This window comes from Peromyscus leucopus, chromosome 10 (genome assembly GCF_004664715.2).
Source record: "Peromyscus leucopus breed LL Stock chromosome 10, UCI_PerLeu_2.1, whole genome shotgun sequence".
In the NCBI taxonomy this organism is placed as follows: domain Eukaryota; kingdom Metazoa; phylum Chordata; class Mammalia; order Rodentia; family Cricetidae; genus Peromyscus; species Peromyscus leucopus.
This window is the reverse complement of record NC_051071.1, coordinates 24,759,325-24,765,895: the sequence shown is the minus strand read 5'-3', so window position 1 is coordinate 24,765,895 and position 6,571 is coordinate 24,759,325.

Here is a 6,571-nt window from a genome sequence, read left to right as displayed (position 1 = left end):
AAGTGAAACATGCTCTACCTACCTACCTACCTACCTACCTATCTACCTATCTACCTACCTACCTACCTATCTACCTATCTACCTACCTACCTACCTATCTACCTACCTACCTAGCTAGCTAGCTACCTACCTACCTACCTAGCTACTTGCCTATTTTACTGTTTGATGAGGATGTGCTTAAACATAGTTTGAAAATCATAAGACATTCTATGAAGGATTATTGTTTGAGACCTCAGGGAAGCTGTTCTCTTTCTTGAGGTATCAACATCTCTTTCCTGAGATCCTCAGATTCTGGAATGTTGATTTGGGAGTTACTGATCCCTTAATGCTCTAGCTTGACAGCACCTGCTGCTGGGAAGACTCTCTTCCATGACTCTGACCTTGAAAGGGTGCTGGGATGCTTAATTTTCATTGTTAATGTGACTGGATATAGAATCACTATGGAAACAGGCCTCTGGGTGTGCCTATAGGGGTCTCTCCTGAGAAGTCTAACTGAGCAGCAAAGACAGACCCTGAATGTGAGCAGCTGCATCCATGGGCTGGGACTGCAGGAGGAGGAGGAGGAGGAGGAGGAGGAGGAGGAGGAGGAGGAGGAGGAGGAGGAGGAGGATGGAGCACCAAAGTCAGCCATCTCTAACTGCTAGCTATGTATACGCCATGACCAGCTGTGTCTTACACTCCTGATGCCACAAGGGACTCATTCTTTCTTAAGCCTTAACCCCTACCTTTTAAACATTGTTTTTTTTTGGGGGGGGGGTATTTGAGACAGTTTCTCTGTGTAGCTTTGGAGCCTGTCCTGGAACTCACTCTGTAGCCCAGGCTGGCCTCAAACTCACAGAGATCCGCCTGCCTCTGCCTCCCGAGTGCTGGGATTAACGACGTGTGCCACCACTGCCTAGCTTAAAGATTTAAAATATGTTTTAAAGTATTGAGGATATAGAAAGGTGGTAGAGTAATTAGGTGATGTGTAAGGCTCTAGATTCAAATTTTAGTCACACATACTAAAGAGAGAGAGAGAGAGAGAGAGAGAGAGAGAGAGAGAGAGAGAGAGAGAGAGAACTCTTTCCTTTTCAGCTCATAAATGAAACAGGTAGATGGGTGGTGAGGTTGGCAGATTAGCAATGATGGGGTGAGTGGGTGGGGAATGAATTAACTGATATATAAATTTGTATAGAGATGGATGGGTAGATTAACAACCAAACAGATATTATGTGAGTGGCTAGATGACTGATCAGACAGACAGACAGACAACAGATGATAGCAGATGAATTCTAACTTCAATATTCTTTTGGTGTACTTCCCATAGAGAATTAAACAAAGAGTGCTGGGATTTAAGGCATATGCCACCACTGCCTAGCCCTTTTAAACATCTTTGTAAGGCAGTTTGCAATAGCAACAAGGAAAGGAACTAGCACAGACAGGAACATTTGTGTCCACTGCTAGCTTGAGTTCCATCCTTTCCTTCCAAATTAGACCCAGACCCCCAGACACTGGTGTGAACAGACATGCACCTGTAGTGGCACCTGATGAAACCCAATTCAGCAAAGACAGAAGATGCAAGAAGCATTCTTTAGACCTCAGACTATCTAAAGGGGAATTTTAGGACTTCTCAGTGTCCTTAAATCTAGGCCATAGATGGATCACTTTCCTCTTTATATTGTTGATAGATTTTTAGGATTTATTTTCAATTTTCCTGCCTCAGTGGACACCAAATAGCGTCGAGAGACAAAAGCCATTTGTTTCTCTCTATTCATTGTCTCTTGGACAGATAATCTGCAAACACAATTTGGAGTTGTGTTTTTCTATTACAGCAAGAAGAGAAGCTAATTCAGATTCATGAGAAATGACAGGAATTAGCAAGTTAGAATTTCAGTCTCAGAGAGAAGCAAATTATTTAAATTACCTCTGAAGTTGTTAATTTTCAATATTTATAAGTTTCAATTAAATAAGAAACATTTGGGTCAGGAAAGTTCTTTGAGCAATGAAACTTCTAATTGCTTATTGCCCCTGACTTTAATAAAGCTTTTAAATAGAGACAAAGAGTCAATTTTACCTGAAAATCCTGAATAATTTACATTCTAACTTTTAAACTGCATTACCATAACCTTTCAAAGGAACCAGTCAAGTGAGTGTGGGCGATAATCGCCTGCATTCACGTTCGCTGCATGCCCATCCGATGGTTTGCTTGGCTCTTTGGGATTCATTGAGCTCTGACTAAAGTAATTTTTGTTTGAAACTTATTCTATCTAAGAAACACAAGGTGAGTGTAACTAGGAAAGAAATGAAGTTGGATTCTAGCCCTTTGGGAGCCTTTCTTCATTCCTTTCTGTCTGGATCAGCCTTCCTTCCTTTCCTATCAGTTCCTGACTTCATGTCTTCTTACTCCATCCACCTCTCTAAGGAATCAAAACTTAATTTGGAGAATCTGGAAGACATTGTGGGGTGAAAGGGTGGTGCTTGCTTGAGGGAGGAGTGGCAAAAAAAATGTTGGGAGCAAGTTCTGTTATTAACTGTAAAGCTGAATACAACTTTTATAAAGCTGTACGAGAGGTCTGTGATGGGGAACTGGTAGACATGAGTTCTGATTTGCACCAGTGGGTATGTGAGGCCCATAGTCTCTTAGGCATAGATGATCCTTGACTCTGATGAACTAGAGGGGTCGGTTTCCCATGGCAGAAATTTACTTCAGAATTAAGATTCAGGAAAATTTGTTCTCAGATCCTTTTACACTAATATATTTATTTATTTATTTTGAGACAGGGTTTCATTATTTAGCTCTAGCTCATCTTGAATTTGTTATGTAGCCCAAGGCTGGCCTTGAACTCACAGAGATCTGCCTGCCTCTGCTTTCCATGTGTTGGCATTCAAGGCATTCAAGATCCTACCAAGCCTATGGGGTTTCCTCAGTGTTATATAGGGTCAAAGAAATTTCCTGACCTAGGTAGCATGTAAGCATAAGCCTTAGATTACTGACTAGCATCACTTTTAGTGACTCAGTAGAAACTTAGGTTCCATCATAGTTAGCTTCAGTTGTCAACTTGACAAACCCAGGAAAAGTGAATTTCGATTGATGAAATGCCTCCATTGAACAGGCCTGTGGGAATGTCTGTGGGGGAATTTTCTTCATTGCTACTTTATGTAGGAAGGCCCAGATTTCTGTGGGCTCTGCCCTTGACCCTCTGCAGCACTTGGGAGAGTGGGCCCTGTGCCTTGCCTGGGCAGCACAGTAGAGCTGATCCTGTTGTTAGGGGCACGGGTGAGCCCACCCTGAGGATGAGGGCATGAGGGCATGAGAGCTGACCCCACCCCTTCCCCCTCATCTGCCATACCATGGCGTGGGAGAGAGAAAGATGCTCTCCCCACTGAACACCTGAGGCAGAAACACAGCTGGACTCTGGGACATGAGGTCAGGAGAGCAGGCCCTGCACCTTGCCCGGACAATGCGGTAGAGCTGGCCCTGGTGGTGTGATCGTGGGTGAGCCCTCCAGAGGGTGTGAGAGCGGGAGAACTGGCCTTGCTGCCTGCAGCATTGGGTGAGCTAGTTGGGGCAGTGTTGGAGAGCTTGTAACCTGGTGGTGAGGATGCAGGAGAGCTATCACCAACTCAGCTACCACGCAAGTCCAGAGCTAGTTTCTTTTTTGCACACTTGAGCTGCAGGTCTCTTTCCCCCTGAAGGGATAAAGTGGTTACTCTCCCTTTCTCTGAGGCTTTGTCTTCTGTCTTTCTTGGTTATTTAATTCTTTGTGCCAGCCAAAGAACTCATTAAACCATTAGACAATCATCAGCATCCCTGTTATATTTCTTGAGGGTCCCTCATAAGGAATTTGAGAAGGTCATTTGAAAGATGTTGATCAGCCAGATTTGGGATGTCATACCCTTGGCTCAATTGAACACTCGAGTGTCTATCCATACGGAGAAACAAGCCCACTCTTATTTCAGCCTAAAAAATCAAGTGATGGTTACATCTTTTCTCTCCTTCTCTAGAATTCATCTGGGAGCGATCTCATAGTATTTCTAGTCTATCAAAGTGCCTGAAAGCAGTACCTAGGTTCATCATTCTTGGGATCAACCTTAGACCTATTTCTACCATCCCCTTCATTTCTATAGATGGTCTGTAGGCAGAACCCTGAATTCACTGCCTGCCAGCATTTTACCGCAGCCCCTGGGTCAGCCCCAGGAGCCTGCCTCATGGGAGTACCCTCTCTCTTGGACTAGTACCCCTCATAGACTCTGCCCCTTCTTGGTATGAAGCAGCTAGAGTGGTCCCCCAACCCCCACCTCCACTCCTAGCACACATACACACAGCAGTCAGAGTTGATCTCAGGGAGGAGAATGAAACAGTTAAAGGGACATAAATACACAAGGAAATTAAAAAAAAAAAAAAAAAAAAAACTTCCTGAAATGGTGGCTTCTTTTTTCCAGGAATACATTGTGAGGAAAAATGGAGGGAAAGCAGGGGGCAGGTTCTAAACAAGACCAATAGGAGAACTAGAAGGACCCAGTGGCCCTAAGATACCCAAGCCAGCTTCTGTTTATTGGCCGTCAGCCTTAGGTCTCTCCCATTTTGAAGGGATAAAGCTGTCACTGACCCTTTCACCATGGCTTAATCTGGTTTTCCTAGTTGCTCAATTCTTTGTGCCAGGGAATGAATTCGGTGAATCCTTAGATAACTAGCAGCACATCATTACAGGTGGGAGCAAGTCAGAAAGCAGCATTCCTGTATGGTTGTGCTTCATTTCCTGCCTCCAGGTTCCTGATGTGTGTTTCTGTCATGGCTTCCCTTGATGATGTACTGGAACATCTGAGTCAAATAAACCCTTGCCTCCCCAAGCTGCCCTTGGTAAGTATTTAATGACTAACAAGAAGCAAAGTAAAGCAGGCTCCCTCGTTTTCCTGGTAGTGCTCAGCATTAGAACACTCAGTTTGCCACAGTGGAAAACTACAGCCTTGCTGTCACCCTTCTCAGGAGCCCTGAGAAGCACAGACAGGTCTGGAAGCAGACTAGGATGCATGCAAATGAGTTTACGATCAGGACCCCCATTGGGATCAGCAGTGCTTCTCCTCCTCATGCACACTGACACAGACAGGGCCCTGCTTTCTCTCAAGTTCCAGAGTGGCCTTGTCTCAAATTCTAGAAGAATGAGGTCTCACCCCACAAGCTTTTCTCTTCCTGGTTCCCTCTTCTAATTAACTACTCAGCTAATTGTTACAGGATTACCAGAGAGCCGTAGTCCAAGGATCATCAGATATACCCAGGTGGTAAGGAATACCCCCAGACCCAAAAGTGTCTGGGTTCTGCAAAAACAGACTTTAACATAACAATCTATTACTGTTAAATGCTCTCAATTGATCACCTGTGTCTCCTGGATGCTAAACTAACAAAGGAAACAGATGCCTTAAAATAATCTGTCTCTGATAAAGCTTATCTCAGGTAAAAATTAAAAACATGTCCCCCCCCCCTCACACACACACACACACACACACACACACACACACACACACACACGCACACTAACCAATATAAGCAGAGTACTAAACACTACAATGTCATGTCATGGTAGCCAGCCCAAGACTTTAATTTTCTCATGGCTGCTTCTTAATATGTTTAAAATTTTTTTCTAAGCTCCAGAAACCAGCTTAAATCCATCTGGACAGGTCAGATCTACTTCAGATAAGTGCCAAACCCAAACTTTACTGGTCTCGGGACCCCCTATGTCACCCTGGGAAACCCCCAAAGGAAAAAAAATAATTCTTTTTTCTAAACTTTTCTCTGTCTCACCAGCATCCTGCCAGACACAAGCAGCCAGAGTCCCTGGCTGAGAGGGATGATGGACAGGTCCAAGGCAGCAGACAACAGCCCACCATCCGATGATGTCTGTGTACCTTGGAAGCCCCCTTCCCTAGCCCCCCAAAAGTCAACCAATGCCCCATTCCTGTTCACCTGCTTTTTAAAATAAGCAAAAAATCTGTAATGTTAGGATTCTGCCACTCCAGCTATATGACCGCACATGCACAGTTCAGTAGCTAAGCAAGGGGTCTTATGTCTTACATTATTAGTGTGCTGCATGATTGTGCAAATGCATGCAGCTCAGTCATGCAATCTGCACATGCATGGTGTAGCTCTGTAATCCTACCTGCGCATGTGCAGGGGAGTCCTTAAAAGCCAGACACAGACTCTTCCCCTCTCTCTTCTGCTCTTTCCTCCTCTCCTCCTCACATGTCCCTTCCACAGGCTGGCCATGCTCTCTTCTGTTCTACCCTTCCTCCTAGCAAAGCTCTGATACTGTGTTTTGCCGTGCCTCATGCCTCTAACATTTCCTTGCATGGTAACAGCGCTGCTTATTGTTATTAAAAACTAACACAGGCTACAACACTTGGAAGAACATGGTTCAGCCAATAACACTTTTCCTTGCCATCCACTGTGAAACAATTTTTTACAGGAAATTTCCATTCCCTAGTCTCCCTTGAACTAGCATGCCTTTGCTGATACATTCATTCTCATGGTTTCCTCCTCAGATTGTTCGGACTGTATTTGTTCTTTTAAATAATGCTCTGATTTCTACTGAGTAGA